Source organism: Dromiciops gliroides, chromosome 1 (genome assembly GCF_019393635.1).
Source record: "Dromiciops gliroides isolate mDroGli1 chromosome 1, mDroGli1.pri, whole genome shotgun sequence".
Classification (NCBI taxonomy): Eukaryota; Metazoa; Chordata; class Mammalia; order Microbiotheria; family Microbiotheriidae; genus Dromiciops; species Dromiciops gliroides.
This window is the reverse complement of record NC_057861.1, coordinates 620,150,957-620,167,600: the sequence shown is the minus strand read 5'-3', so window position 1 is coordinate 620,167,600 and position 16,644 is coordinate 620,150,957.

Here is a 16,644-nt window from a genome sequence, read left to right as displayed (position 1 = left end):
TCATTGCCCTGAAAAAAAAAAAAGAAGGCCAAAGGGACAGCTAGGTGGTGTAGTGGATAACTTAATCCTCATTGGCCAGCCCCAAAAAAAGACATGTTGTAGGAGAGGAAACTCCTAAGGAAGAAGACAGCCCAATGCAGGAGGACCTGCTTTATCCACTGCACCACCTAGCTGCCCCAGGAAATTCTTTAGGATCCTTTCTGGCTCTGGCATTTTAGGAGTTCAGAACCAAAGCTCTGGGCTTACACAGACCAGGCTTAATTTGGTGAGGGGGGGGGGCTCTTCTCAGTAATCATACTCTTGGAATGCAAGTTTGATAAATGAAAAATAATGAATGAAAAAGAATTTATTAAGCACTTACTATGTGCTAAGTACTGTGCTAAGCCTGGAAATACAAATAATAATAGATATTTGATATAATGCTTACCTGTGTCAAGCACTATGCCAAGCATGTTATAAATATTATCTCATTTGATCCACCTGTGAGGTAGGTGCTATTATTATCCCAATTTTACAGATGAGGAAACTGAGGCAAATATTGCCTAAATAATTTGCCCAGTGTCACATACCTAGTAAGTGTCCAGAGGCTAGATTTGAATTCAGGTCTCAATGCTCTATCCATTGCACCACCTAAATACAAAAGCAAAAACATTCTTTTCCCTCAGAGAGTTTATGCTATAATAAAGTGGCAACGTATATAAAGAATAGTGACACGGGAGGGATATTTTTTTTTTTTTAGTGAGGCAATTGGGGTTAAGTGACTTGCCTAGGGTCACACAGCTAGTAAGTGTTAAGTGTCTGAGGTCGGATTTGAACTCAGGTACTCCTGACTCCAGGGCCGGTGCTCTATCCACTGCGCCATCTAGCTGCCCCAGGAGGGATATTTTTGTTTGGAAAGTTACAGGAGGGTAAGTGGAGCCACAGGAGAAGAGATTGCCAGTATTGATTTGATTATGGTTACAGAACTGGAAAATTCATGTGTGGGAGTAGGTAGATGGTGACATAAGATGGGTATGAGGGTAGAGTAAAGTAAGAAGATAGCTAGGAAGTAAAGTGATATATGTATGGTGCATAGCTGGATCTGGACTAGGTGTAGTGGGCCACCTGAGGCACTCACCAATCAAGACAGCAGGGGCTTCAAGGTGGGAGTTGTGGAGCAAAAAGGTCTATACCCTCTAGGACACGGTCTCTAGTCTAGAATGCAAGACAGCCAGGAAGAAGATTGATAGAGTAAAACAAATGGGGCCCTCTCGATCAGTTAAGTCCCCCAGGTAATGGAGACAGTGAGTGTGAGGGGTTTGACCCTTTCAGAGTTGCATTCATAGCCTGCAAAGGGGCATTAAGCACTTAGGGATTCATATCTGGTATGACCTCTTAGGTTGTAAAGGGGAACTGGCAGTGATCCACTGACATTATGTAAAGGGGTCACCTTTTTCAGATTTTCCTGTGCTTATATAAAGGAAATGTAAATGTTTATACTTCTTTAATCTTTTAGGTGGGGTTAGAGGGCAGCTGGCTAATGAGAAAGATCAGCTATTGTCTCTGATGACCTTCAAAAAGCAAAAGATACCCAAGGAGATTCAATTGGAAAGAAAGTCAAGAAAAGAGACATCTATGGAGGAAGCACCCAGTTCTTGAGAGGTAATTGTTCTTTTCCATGTGCTGTTTCCAGATCTATCTAGGAGATGGGATTTCCCTCTTCCCCCATCATTTGGCAAGGACGCCTTGCAGTGGAGCAACTGGGTAAGGGTTGGATTAGGTGGCTGCTGAGATCCCTTGCAATTCTCAAATTCTGAGATTCTGTGAATTTAACCTAGTAGTTCAGGAGATGTTGCCTAGCAGAAAGCAGGCCAGCTGCAGAATTGATTTGAATTGTAGAGGTCAAGGGAGTCTATTGGAGTGACTTATGCATCAGAGATACTTCACTCAGAGGGATGAACTTGAGGTCACCATAAGTGGAGAAAAACATCTGGACCCTCCCATGCCAGGGGTGTGAGTTGCCTTGGACAAGTGGGTGCCTCTTTATTAATGTACTCTATGTGTGTGCCCACTTTTCCCACTTGTAATTTGTGGGAAAGTATGCCACAGTTTAATGGGGAAAATGTTTTATTAGTACTGTGTGTGCTATGCCATTTCAGTTAATACCTTGGTTTCAAGCTAATTGTGTCATGGTTATGAAAGGTGAACACACCTGTGGGGGCTTATTAATGATAATTTTTAGAATGCAGATCCACAGAGAACCTGGGGTAGTCATTTCCCTGGGAGCAGGGAGAAAATCCAACCTATGGCTTTGAATTGAGGGGTAGCACTGAGCAGAGGTGCTATACTTTTTTTGGCTGACCCCCCATTTTCCTTCAGAACATTGGATTTTAGCTTGTGACAGTGTTTTCATAGAAAAAGCAAAGAACTCTTGTACTCCTATGCAAATATTTAGGCTGGAAAATAAAGTTGACACTTCTTTTCACTTGAATAAGCTCTGTTTCCTATTTACCCTTTATGTAACACCATCCTGGAGTTGAGGAACTCTCAGAGGTAAGCACTTGGGATGATGAGAGAATTATCCCCATTCTTATTCTTTTTTCTTCCTTCCTTCCTTCCTCCCTCCCTCCCTCCCTCCCTTCCTCCCTCCCTCCCTCCCTCCCTTCCTTCCTTCCTTCCCTCCTTCCCTCCTTTCTCTTTTGGTGGGGCAATGAGGGTTAAGTGACTTGCCCAGGGTCACACAGCTAGCAAGTATCAAGTGTCTGAGTCTGGATTTGAGCTCAGGTCCTCCTGAATCCAGGGCAGGTGCTTTATCCACTGTGCCATCTAGCTGCCCTATCCCCATTCTTAGACTCACATAGTCCATATAATTCTCATAGTGAAGGACACATTTTTGTTTTTCTTCATCATAACACTGTTACTTGTTCTCAGATGCCAATTGTTCTGGGAGCTCTTCTTGGGCCAGGAGGCTTTGTCCAGGAATTTCTCTGTTGCTTTGCCATTGATATTTTGCTGCTTCCAGTTTACATTCCCACAGCTCCCAGATTGGCTCAGAAACTCTTCCCTCTGACTACTGACTCTATTTGCTGCCATCTCTGAGGCCGTGTGATTCCTTTTCTCCACAGGCCATACGGACACACAGGCCTCGCTCCAGGAAATCAAGTCTGCTTTGAGTATAGCCTTTTGCTTTTCTGTCTCTCTCCAACTCTAGCTCCTATCTGCCTTTCTCTCTTTTAAAGGTCAAGAACAAAGGTGCACAAACTGACAATTAATCTTTCATTCTCAATATGGTATTAAAGAGGAAAGGGGAGCAGGGTCAGGGGAAGAGAAACTTCATATTTTATCAAAGAATTACTTTAGTCAAGGGATTAATACCTCATTAAGGAGAAAGAAGAGGAATTCAGGATGACCTTATCAGGATCCTCCTGGACACACATGAAATTGCTAGAAATATTTCTGGAATCCAGTGAAGATATATCCATGTATAAAACATAAAAGTTATAGCATAAAATATTATGAAAATGGATCTTTTCTCATCAAAGTTTCCCATCTCTGCTCTCGTCAAAGTGTGGAGAACAGAAAGGTTTGGTACAAGGGAACTTGACCTTTTAGGGTAGGAGATTCTTGACCTTGTCTTTTAACATGTATGTCTGTGACAAAAAGAATCTTCCTAGAGCTAGGGTTCAAAATGTTGGAAAAAGATTTATTCTAAGTCATTCATTTTACAGAACAAACTGAAACCCAGAGGATAAGTACTAATCTAAGGTTACATGGGTATTTCTGACAGAGATAGCTCAGGTCATCTGATTCCAAATCCAGAGCAGTGTTCTCTTCATGCTCAATGTATGTATGTATGTATGTATGTATGTATGTATGTGCGTGTGTGTGTGTGTGTGTGTGTGTGTGTGTGAGAGAGAGAGAGAGAGAGAGAGAGACATGGGGGAAGGAGAGATGTGATTAAAACTTTCATAGTATCAGGTAAATCTGCCTATCCTGACAATGGTTATAGATACCTAAGAGCCAATTGAGAAATGAAAAATTGGAAAATTGGGCCTGGCAATGTAATCACAGCAATCATAGTAATACATGAGCTGCTTAGTATTTATGTCTAGTTACTATGCAGCACAATAGGGACTATTGTCTAATGTTATTTTGGTGTAATGGGCTGGACTCAGAGCCAGGATGACTTGGGCTTTATTTCTGTCTCTGATACATGTTGTGTGACCCTGGGTAAGTCACCTTAACCTCTCAGTAATCTAGCTAACTCTCTAAGATACTACCTTACAGAGAAAGTGCCAACCTGCATGGGTATAAGGAATTTCCCATCCAAGAGTTACCAATAATAATGAAAGAATAGGTATAGCCCTAATCTTGATGAACTCTGTTGCAAATTTTATTTGAGGACCTTTACTTTCATAGGTAGTTTCATAGCTTAGTTCATGCAGCAAAGTCATCTGCTCACAACTTAAAAAACATTAGAGAGAACATTGCCTGAGGTCTGATCTCCATTTATGTCTTTTAATTCCATTTTCCTCAGAGGCTAGGCACACATTTTGCCATTAAATTATCAATGTCTAGGCTTAGTTTAGGCATTCTCTACAATCTTACCTTCCTTTCCTTCCCTCAGTCTATCCTTCTCTTGATCCACCCTTTCTTCTATTCTTCCCTTTATCCTTCCATTCTCTTTCTCCCTCCAAATTTGACCATTTTCATATAGAATCTCCCTTGTTTTATTTCCCTAAGAGCCCAGTGATAAAATGGCATTCCTAAGATGCTAAACCAGAGGAAACCTGTATCTCATCGAACATATCTTTAGGCAAAAATGATTCAGAATGAGAAGGTTTCTAGGGGCCATGAACTGTTCTGATGAAGTGAACACCCAACATGATTACCTAATGTGCCAAAGTGCCAATAATGGAGAAGTAGGTTATCAAATAGATGATGCGATTTTGTCACTAAGCTGAGTGAAATAATTACTGAAGTAGAATGACTCTTTGGCAATCTGGTCCATTGATTGGTAATAGGCCTATAAGAATCTTTAGACCTTATAGGAAAGAATAAGACTGGATCACCAGAACATATATTCTATTTGGGGAAGGCAATACAGTTTCTAGAAGGGAGAATTATAGCTCACTAACTTATTAGAATGTTGTGAAGGGAAAATAAGCATGTGGATGAAGAAGAAACAGTGGACATTGTTTATTTATGCCTTTAGAAGCTTTTGGCAAAGTTTCATTCCAAAAGCTACTTAAAAATTGGTGCTAGCATGGAAAATGTTTTGATATGGAAAATGCCATTGATAGGGAACTAGATAAATACTGTGAAAGTTCTTCTTGGATATCATGATATTGATGTGATCCTGGGCACTAACAATGGAATACCTGTACTGGTAGGTACTACCAAGCTAGGAAGGCTTCAAGGATGGGATCAATGATGTATGTTGGGGGCAGCTAGGTGGCGCAGTGGATAGAGCACCAGCCCTGGATTCAGGAGGACCTGAGTTCAAATCCGTCCTCAGACACTTAACACTTACTAGCTGTGTGACCCTGGGCAAGTCACTTAACCCCAAATGCCTCACCAAAGAGAGAGAGAGAGAGAGAGAGAGAGAGAGAGAGAGAGAGAAAGAAATGATGTATGTCTATAAACCGAGGCCTTGCCTGACCTGGCAAAGCTAATCATGAGAAGGTTAGATACCAAATAATGAAATTGTTTGTTTGTTTGCCACTACTTATGAAGACAGTCTATTAAGGCATGAAGGGGTTTTGATCTGGGAAAGGTTTTCTCCAGAAATGAAAAGATCTTTTGAAGTATTGAATAAGGCAAAAGCCTTAGCAACAAAACAAAAGGTGGGGATAAATGATCACCTTTGTTAACATAAAAGGGTATTTACCTTTCCTGATTCCTCATTTGTTATTTAATTGTACTTTTTCTGGGATTGATCTGTGCATGTAAGCCTTCTCTCCCCAACAGGATTGTAAGCTCCTCGAGGACAGGGACAACTCTTGATATTTCTTTAGTCTCCCTGTTAACTGTCTTGGTAGATGCTCAATAAATACCACATTCGTCCAAATATAGACTGTGCTTTTCCCCAAATCTGGCTTATATAAAACCTTAGTGTGAACTGTAATTATGTTCTTAGTAAAAGAACAACAAAAGTGATGAAGATAAAGAGTGAAATGATGATAAAATGAATAAAACATCTTCATTTGAATTTAAAGAACTATAAAAATATCTTTCCTTGGTAAATATATTTTAACATGGTAATTTCTTGCAATTGTTGTTTGTATATTTTAATGTGTTTTTCTCCTTTCAACAGAATCACCTTTTAGGGATTCACTCACTATTTGATGGCAGTCTATATTCAGGCTAATATGGTATTTGTTGAATGAATGAATTAAATTAAGGTAGTGAGGTGCCCCCCTTCAACTCCCCCCCTTCACCAGCCAGGGATCTATGCTGGGCATAGTCTTATTTTCATTTTTATAAATGATCTGGAGGAGGGAATGAAACCTCCACATTTGCAGATGACACTGAGCTGTGCCGAGTAGGGAAATGCCAAGTTGATGGTGATAAAACCACCGGGAGATCTCACAATGCTATGTGAGTGGGCAGAGAAGTGGCAGATGATGGGCTTCAATGTGGGCAAGTGCGAGCTACTGAATTTAGGAGAAAAAAAAAACAATCCTAAGGATACTTTTTTATCTGATGGGTTCCATGTTCTTGGAGACAGTCCAGAAGAGGAACTTAGGAACCATTGTTGTAGTCCATGTCCTGAAACTCTTGGCCTCATGTACTGTGGTACCCCAAAGAGCATTACTAGCTTTCACTTCTCTCCACCTTTATAAATCCTACCTACCCCTCAGGGTCCAGTTCAATAATCACTGTTCATCTTCTCACTCCCCTTCAGCAAGTCTTCCTTAATTATTACCATAGATAAGCCACTTCTTCGACTTCCTAGAATACTCATGGCCATGCAGTGCCCTCCAGTTTGGCATTTAATTACTCACTAATAGTTGTGTTGAGGCACAAGCAATGGTGGGCTAGGCAAAGCACTGAATGGAGTAGGAGCCATAAGTTTGAATCTTAATCCTGCAGCTTATTATTATAGTGTAACCATGGGAAAGTTATTTCCCCATGCTGGGATCAGTTTTGTTTTTCCATCCATAATGAAGAGGTTGTACTAATTGATTCATAATCCACCTAGAATGATGAAGTTGGACTAATTGATCTCTTTTTTTAAAAAGTATTTTATTTTTTGACACATATATGACATATATAATGTAAATTTTCTACATTATTACATTTAGATATACCAAGATATATTCTTCTTTTTTTGTGTGTGAGGCCATTGGGGTTAAGTGACTTGCCCAGGGTCACACAGCTAGTAAGTGTCAAGTGTCTGAGGTCCTCTTTGAACTCAGGTCCTCCTGACTTCAAGGCCAGTGCTCTATCCACTGTGCCACCTAGCTGCCCCTAGATATATTCTAATACATATAACGTAGTATTTTAATTCCTTAAGTAGCTGTTTTATAAATAACAAATACATATCAATTTATATGACAAATTCATTTAAATAGAATTACTATGTAAATAATACCTAAATAACTCATAAATGTACAACATATATATTTATGTGTGTATATAGATACATATATACCTCCTGTCCTGTACCCATCCCAGCACACCCCTCCCCCAGCTTTCCACATGAAACATTTTAATTTATATTTTTCGGGTCCAATCTCTATCCCTCCCTTGCCCCCTCCCGGAGGTGGTAAATAATTCAAAAAATTGATCGGATAATTGATCTCTAAAGTCCCTTCCAAGTTGCTATGATCCTATTTTGCTACTTGGCTATGGGATCTGAGGCAATCCATTTACCTATTCATACCTCAGTTTGTCCATAAGATGAATATAGTTTTTATGGGTTTAAAAGGGTTAAATTGGTTAGAGGCTTGGATAAATTGGTTCTTGGGTTGGAGATGTGGCTTAGGTCACAAAATCTTAGGAACATAGATTTAGAACTGAGGGAGTCCTTAGATGGTGTCTGGTTCAATCCCCTCATTTTTCCTAGACGAGGAGCTCAGGCCTAGAGAGCTTAAATGCTTTGTCCAGTTTTATGCAGGCAGTAACTAGCAGAGTTAGGATTTGAACCCAGGCCATCTGATTTCAAGCACAGGATGCTTTCTACTACTGCTTCCTATATGGATGTGAAGTAGAAGACTCCTCAATGATAATTCCAGCTTCTTCTTCTTTTTTTTTGGTGGGGCAATTGGGGTTAAGTGACTTTCCCAGGGTCACACAGCTAGTAAGTGTCAAGTGTCTGAGGCTGGACTTGAACTCAGGTCCTCCTGAATCCAGAGCCTGTGCTTTATCTACTGCACCACCTAGCTGCCTAATTCCAGCTTCTTTTAAGATTATACTGTGATACATGTACAAAAATATTTATAGCTGCTCTTTACGTGGTAGCAAGGAATTGGAAGTTGAGGGGGTGCCCATCAATTGGGGAATGGCTGGACAAGTTGTGGTATATGAATACAATGGAATACTATTGTGCTGTAAGAAATGATGAGCAGGAGGAGTTCAGAGAAACCTGGAGGGTATTACATGAGCTGATGATGAGTGAGATGAGCAGAACCAGAAGACCATTGTACACAGTATCATCAACATTGATGGACTACTGTGATGGACTATATTCTTCTCACCAATGCAATGGTTCAGAAGAGTTCCAGGGAACTCATGATGGAAGAGGATCTCCAAATCCAAGGGGAAAAAAAAAAGAACTGTGGAGTATAGATGCTGATTGAACCATACTATTTCTTTTCTTTTTGGTGCTGTTTTTTTTTTTCTATTTTGAGGTTTTGCATCATTGCTCTGATTTTTTCTCTTATAACAGGATTAATGCAGAAATAGGATTAATGTTATTATGTGTATAGATATATGTGTATAGATATGTATGTATATGTATATAGATATATAGATATAATGTATATCAGATTACCTGCTGTCTAGGGGAGGGGGGAGGGAGGGGAGGAAGGGAGAAAAATCCGAAATTGTAAAGGTTGTATAAACAAAAGTTGAGAACTATCTTTACATGTAACGGAAAAAATAAAATACCTTATATGTAAAGAAAAATTTTTAAAAAAAGATTATACTGTGATAAACACATTATCCCAAGCAGAGAGAGGGAGGCAGGATGCAGGGAAGGAATGGAGAGGCAGTCTTTGACCACTGGGACAAAAACAGGTTCCACCAGATACTAACAGTCTTCTTCCAGAAGAAGACTCCAGGGATGCAGAGCCACTGGTCAAGATATCCTGAGGGTCAACTGAGTCCTTAAGTAGGCAAACATGGAGGAACTTTCATTTGGAACTTGAAGGAAGCATGAACATGAGTAGGACTATGAAAATGGATGCCAGTGATATTATAACAAGGGTAAATTATATTAGAGGTTGGTCATCTAGAGAGAGAAGTCAGGAAGGAACAATGGCTTCCAGCCTGACAGCATCAAGGTGGGGTTTAGAAGAGAGTAGAATTTTCATTTTTTGACTACCAAGCCATGTATACAAAAAAGTATGTGGGTTTTTCATACCTAAATGAGGTAGTTTCCCATAACTTTTTTTCTTTTTCTTTTTCTTTTTCCTTTTTCAGTGCAATGAGGGTTAAGTGACTTGCCCAGGGTCACACAGCTAGTAAGTGTTGTGTCTGAGGCCAGATTTGAACTCAGGTTCTCCTGAATCCAGGGCCAGTGCTCTACCCACTGCACAACTTAGCTGTCCCATAACTTAAAAAAAATTTTTTTTGGGGGGTGATGCAATTGGGGTTAAGTGACTTGCCCAGGGTCACATAGCTAGTAAGTGTCAAGTGTCTGAGGTCGTATTTAAACTCAGGTCTTCCTGAATCCAGGACCAATGCTCTATCCACTGTGCCACCTAACTGCCCCTGCCCCATAACTTTTTGATGAAGCTACATAGGCTTAGCTTAGATGAAGAATTTTTAATCTTCCTTCCTTCCTTCCTTCCTTCCTTCCTTCCTTCCTTCCTTCCTTCCTTCCTTCCTTCCTTCCTTCCTTCCTTCCTTCCTTCCTTCCTTCCTTCCTTCCTTCCTTCCTTCCTTCCTCTCCCTCCCTCTCTCTCTCTCTCTCTCTCTCTCTCTCTCTCTCTCTCTCTCTCTCTCTCTCTCTCTCTCTCTCCCCCCTCCTTCCCTCCCTCCCTCCCTCCCTCCCTTCCTTTGTGTACCTTTGGCAGTCTGGTGAAATCTATGGACCCATTCTCAGAATTAAGGTTTTTAAAAACATATAAAACAAAATAAGTAGTATTAGAAAGAAAACAAATTACATTAAAATACAATTATCACAATATATAATTATATTAAAAAACCCAAATGTACAGGGCCAGGGTAAGAATTCCTGGCATCTTTTCCATGTTATCTCCTGCCCTCATGGCCAGAATAGGAAGGAAAGGCTGGGAGCAAACCTAGTTGTTATATTTATATTGGCTACCTGTGAGGGTTGTTAGGAAGATCAATGAAGCTAATGTATATAACAATGTGCTTTGTCAATCAGTTAAGATGTATTTAAGTGTTTACTATGTGCATTGTGCTAAATGCTAGAAATACAAATCCAGTCATGAAGAAAGATAGTCCTTGTCCTCAAGGAGCTTACTTTCTAACGGAAGAAGACAACACATAAAGGAATCTGTAAAGTTGGCCACAACACCCTTATTGTTATTGTTATATTATTATTACTACACTATTGTTGCTGGTGTTATTTTGAACCACACCTGAGATTTATTGCTATTGGTAACTTTCAGTAAGGGACTTCTCTACTGCAGCTTAGAGTCTTGGAGAGGTAACAGTGTAGAAGAATATTAGCCTTGGGTCAGGGAAATCTGGGTTCAAGTCTGACCTTTGATATGTACTGGCTGAGTGACCCTGGGTAAGTCACTTACTTTGCCTCTCAGGACCCCAGGTATTAATGCTCTTCATATTGGAAACTCCACATGAGACCTTTTACTTCCCTTCTGTACGGCCACATGGCCACACCAGCCTAGAATTCCATATGTAAGACTTGCCTCTCTCTGGAGCTCGGGGGGAATACTTCAAGTTGCTTCTCAAATAATTTCATGTGTATATATTTGTATTGACATTTGAAAATCCCAAGAAAGGAAAATCTTAATGACTCAATCCACAAGAATTTGGACAAACCTGCTATTGACTGAGCACTGTTATGTGCTCAGAAAGGTATAACAAAAGGAGAAGACACGATCTTATAGTCTGGTTGGAAAAATGAGGACTCCTTACATTTCTAGAGACTTTATGGTCCATAAAGCCCTTTCCTTCAAACAAAATGGGTGGTACAAACATTGTTTCCCCCTATTTTTGGTTTGGATGTACTAACATCCAATGTTCTATATTCTAAAGTCCTTCCTAACTCGAATATTCTATTGTATGCTCCGAGGTGCCTTTAGTTCAAACATCCTGTTTTCATTTCTTTTTTAAAAATTTTTTATGGGGCAATGAGGGTTAAGTGACTTGTCCAGGGTCACACAGCTAGTAAGTATCAAGTGTCTGAGGCCAGATTTGAACTCAGGTCCTCCTGAATCCAGGGCCGGTGCTTTGTCCACTGTGCCACCTAGATGCCCCCTGTTTTCATTTCTAAGGAGACATTTAGCTCTAATATTCCATTGTTCTAAGATCCCTTCTCATTCTAACATTCTGTGTTCTAGGGTGTAGGGTCTCTTCTAGCTCTAATATTCTAATGTTCCATGAGTTTCTTTGACTTGTGATAGCAGGAAATGGGGGATTATTGAATGATATTTAATAGGAGTGATATGACAAAAGTGCCTTTTAAAGGAGATGAATTTGGCAGCAACATGCAGGGTGGATTAGAGGAGGGGAGACAAGGAAAACAGCCAGGGTATTTTTGTAATAGTTTAGGTATGAGGACTTGAGAATATGGGCTAGCCTGGTGGTAGTGAGAATGGATAGGAAAGGAGAAGTGCCTTAGAGATCTCTTCAAAAGTTTGTGCAACAGAACTCGGTGACATAATAGATATAGAGAATGAAGAAGAGGGAAGAGTTAAAGTTTTCTCTAAGATTTCTAAATTGGAAAAATGGCGATTTCCCTAAGAGAAATGAGGTAGTTGGTAAGGGGAGCCAGATGGCAGGGAGAAATGATTAGTTAATGAGTTAATTTTTTACATGTTGTATCTTAGGCAAATTTGAGACATAGAAGTATAATAATAGCTAAATAATCATAGCTGAATTTCTTTCAGTATGTTAAAGCTCATGAAGTATTTCCTTCACAATCACGATGGAAAGTAGGGAGTGAAAAGAATAATATCTACCTTGGAGGAAACTGAGTTTCAGAGAGGTTAAATGATTTATTCAGGGTCATAGATAGGAAATAAATGAGAGATCCAGGATTTGAATACAGGTCTTCTGACTTGAAGGTTAGTGCTTTTTCTACTGTATCAGGTTGCATCCCCTGATGTAGATGTGCAATATAGGTAGCTAGCAAAATAAGATTGGAGAATAAATAGAGGTCAAGGCTGGAGAGACAGCAAAACGTTGTTCAATCTTAGAAAAGATGGATTATAGATAGTGAAGAGTAAAAGTCTGTGTAAAGATGGCTGTGAGGAAAACTCAGAGGATGGAAAGGAGGTGAATCAGCAGAGATGGCTAGACAGAAATAGTCAAAGAGGAAGGAGCAGACCTTTAGAAAAAGAACAGTGTCATGGAAACCCAGGAAAGAGAAAGTTTCAAGGGGATCAGGTGTGTTCGTGTGTGTGTGTAGTCAAGGGCACAAAAGAGATATTAATCTGTCAAATGCTATGGAGAGAACAAGGAGAGGTCTGAGAAAAGCCATAAAATTTGGCTAAAATGATAGAGAGACGGGGCAGCTAGGTGGCGCAGTGGATAAAGCACTGGCCCTGGATTCAGGAGTACCTGAGTTCAAATTCGGCCTCAGACACTTAACACTAGCTGTGTGACCCTGGGCAAGTCACTTAACCCCCATTGCCTTACCAAAAAAAAAAATGATAGAGAGACTTTCTCTATAATGATAGAGTCAGAAGCTGGACACCAGAGAGTTATGATGGGAGTGTACATATGGTGTGAAGACATATTTTAGAGATATTTGGTGGTGAAATGGAGAGGAATTCAAGGGTAGTTAGGAGTCAAGATCAAGTGAAGTATGTATATATATATATATGTATGTATATATGTATGTATATATACATATATAAATACATAGGGAGTGTGTTTGATGGTGGAAGGGACAGGTATCTTGGGGAAGACATTTGAAAATTCTGGAAATGGAGGGAATATTTATGAGAACATTTCCTGTTAAGGTAGGAAAGAATTGAATTCAGAATATAGGTGAAACAGTTGACTTTAGAGAGGAAGGAAATTTCTTTTGGTTTCTAAAGGAAACAATTATCCTGTGTTTAGTATCATATCAAGGTTAAGGCATGTGTAAATGAGGAAGTTCAAGAAGGATATAGTCTAACTTTTTATCCCCTTGTAATCTGTCTTCTAACCTTATCATTCAATTACAAGTGATTATTCAAAATATAACTCATTATCCCCTCCCTTCCACCAAAAAAACTCTAATCCTTCCAACTTCCCTATTTCTGTTAGTGGCTCCATCATTTTTTTTTTTTTTGGCAGGGCAATGAGGGTTAAGTGACTTGCCCAGGGTCACCCACCTAGTACACTAGTAAGTGTCAAGTGTCTGAGGCTAGATTTGAACTCAGGTCCTCCTGAATCCAGGGCCAGTGCTTTATCCACTGCATCACCTAACTGCTCCTATGGCTCCATCATTCTTATAGCCACCACAGTTTGACCTTTAGGAGTCATCCTCAATTCTTCATTTGCAAGACCTCTGTCTTACCCCACCCTGGAATTTCTAATCATTTGCCAGTTATTGTTGATCCTACCTACTCAACAACTCTCACATATGTTTCTTTCTCTCTATTCACTTGATAACTCTACCAGTCAGGACCGTATTGGTTTTGGCCTACACCATTGCAATTAAAACAAAAATTGATGACCCCAAATTCAGTCTCTCCCCCCTATCCAATCAATTCCCCAAATAGCTGCCAAATTGACAATTCTGAAGCACAGGTCTGACCATGTTACTGCCCTGTTCCAGAAGCTTCACTGGCTCCCTATTGCCTCTAAGACAAAAACCCAAACTTCTCTGTCTGGCAAAATACCTTAACAAACTCATTATGATCTATTCTTTTGGACTAATTATAAATCTTTTCCTTTTTATACTGCAGCCAACTTGGCCAGTTTTCTGTTTCCCATACATGCCATTCTATTGCACAGGCTTTCTGGAATACCTTGAGTTATCTTCCTCCTTACTTTCACTTCCTGGAATCCCTAAGTCCCTTCAGGACTCAGCTCAAATGCCACATCTTTCTTTCTTTCCTTTTTTTTTTTTTTTTTTTTTTGCGTGGTGCAATAAGGGTTAAGTGACTTGCCCAGAGTCATACAGCTAGTAAGTGTCAAGTGTCTGAGGCTGTATTTGAACTGAGATCCTCCTGAATCTAGGGCTGGTGCTTTATCCACTGTGCCACCTAGCTGCCCCAAATGCCACATCTTTCAAAAAAAAAGCCTTTTCTTATTCCTTCTGTTATTAGTGCCATCTCTTTCCCCAATAAACATATACTTATTTTGTATCTAGCTTGCATTTACTTATCAATAATCTTGCTGCATCTTCTCAGGAAAATATAAGATTCTTGAGGGCAAGGACTTCCTCACTTTTGTTTTTGTAGCTTCAGCACTTGGTATAGTACATGGAATGTAGGAGGTACTTAATAAACGTTAATTGATGGATCTATTGCTTACTCCAATGACTGTTTCTCAATACTTATCCTTCATGTCCTTTCTGTAGCATTTGGGGTTATTAACTACCCTTCCTTTTTGAAGACTCTCTCTTGGTTCTTCTACTTCTGTGGTTACTCCTTCTTTTGCTTATCATCTTCCTTAAACTTGGCATTGTTTCCTACCTCCGTACCATTGCACAGTATATCCCCTATGCCTGGAATGTATTCTCTCTCTATCTCCACCTCTTTAGATTCCCATCTTCTTTCAAAATTCAGCTCCCACGCTACCTCCTTTCAGGAAGTCTTTCCTGATTCTTGTAGTTGTTCGTTATGTCTCCCTTCTCAATAATTATACATTACTTATGTGTTTATATTTTAATGATCTTGAACAAATTGTTTGACCTCTATGGGCCTCAGTTTACCCATCTGTAAAATGAGCAGGAGGATTAGATCATATAACCTTTGAGGATTCTTTAAGCTCTAGAATTATGATCTTATGATTCTATTTTCTATCTCCCAAGTAGAATATAAGTCCTTTGGAGGAAGGAACTTCATTTTTTTTGGTCTTTGTATTCCCAGAACCTAGCAGTGTTTTGCATATTTTTAGGGTGTTCAGAACCATGATATCACTGGTGTAGGGTTGATGTAGGGAACTCTCAGTGTAAAAATCCTCTATACCAATGAAAATGAGTAACTTCTGCAACTTATAGTCTTAGAGAGTTGCCTTGCATCTACTAGGTTCTTTTTAAAAATAATAAACCTTTTTATTTAAAGTTTTGAATTCCAAATTTTATCCTTCCTTACTATCTCCCCTTCCCCTTTCCTGAGGCTGGAAGCAATCAGATATAGGCTTTAGATGTGCAATTATGTAAAACATTACCATGAGTCATTTTGTATAAGAAAACTTGAATAAAAGAAAAAAATGAAAGAAAGTGAAAAATAGCATGCTTCAGTCTTTGTTCAGTCAATATCAGTTCTTTCTTTGGAGTTGGGTAGTATGCTTCATCATTAGTCCTTTTCGATTGTGTTGGATCACTGTATTGCTAAGAATAGCATATACTAGGTTCTTAAGGAATTTTTTTTATTGAATAATAGGATTTCTGAACAAGAGGAACGGACTTATTTAAGCTGGGTAGCATGGATTTTTAGTAAGCCAGTTTCAATGTTTCTCTATCTTTCCCCAGCAGTGGTCTGAGAAAGGTGGGATCTAGTTTGGCATTGGCTTCTGGTATCTTCTTGGGAAAAGATCAAGAAATTCAACAGAGAATTTAGGGTTCTGGAGATGTGATGTTGAATTATGGCCATGTTTTCTTGGCCAAAGAGGGAATTCGGTGAAGCCAAGTAGGGTCTGGCTACCTGACTGAAGGTCTGAGTGAACTAACATGACAGGGAATATTAAGAGACTACTATATGAATACAGATTAAAGGATAGCACTCTTTGGTCTGAAAGAATGATGGCTGAAGGAATGTGAAGTGTATAACATCATGAAATGTAGGACAATGAATGTAGAAGGGTTGGTACAGTGAGAAGAGTCTTAGAAGGGCTAGTAGAAGAAGACTTGAGTTCTAGCCAGAGCTTGCCATCCAAATACTGTGTGACCTTCCCTAGTCCTATGAACCAATAGATTCAATGAGTAAAACAAGGAGGTTTGGAGTAGAAGAATGCTAGACTTTCCTTCTATCTCTGGAATTCTGAGACATGGTTACCTATCTGGGAATATTGGAGCCAGAGACATCCTTTAAAGCTTGACTTGAAAGAGACAATTTTAGTATAAGTAAATGGGTAGTAAATTATACAATTTATCTGTTCTAAGAAATGGTTCAGATTGGAAAT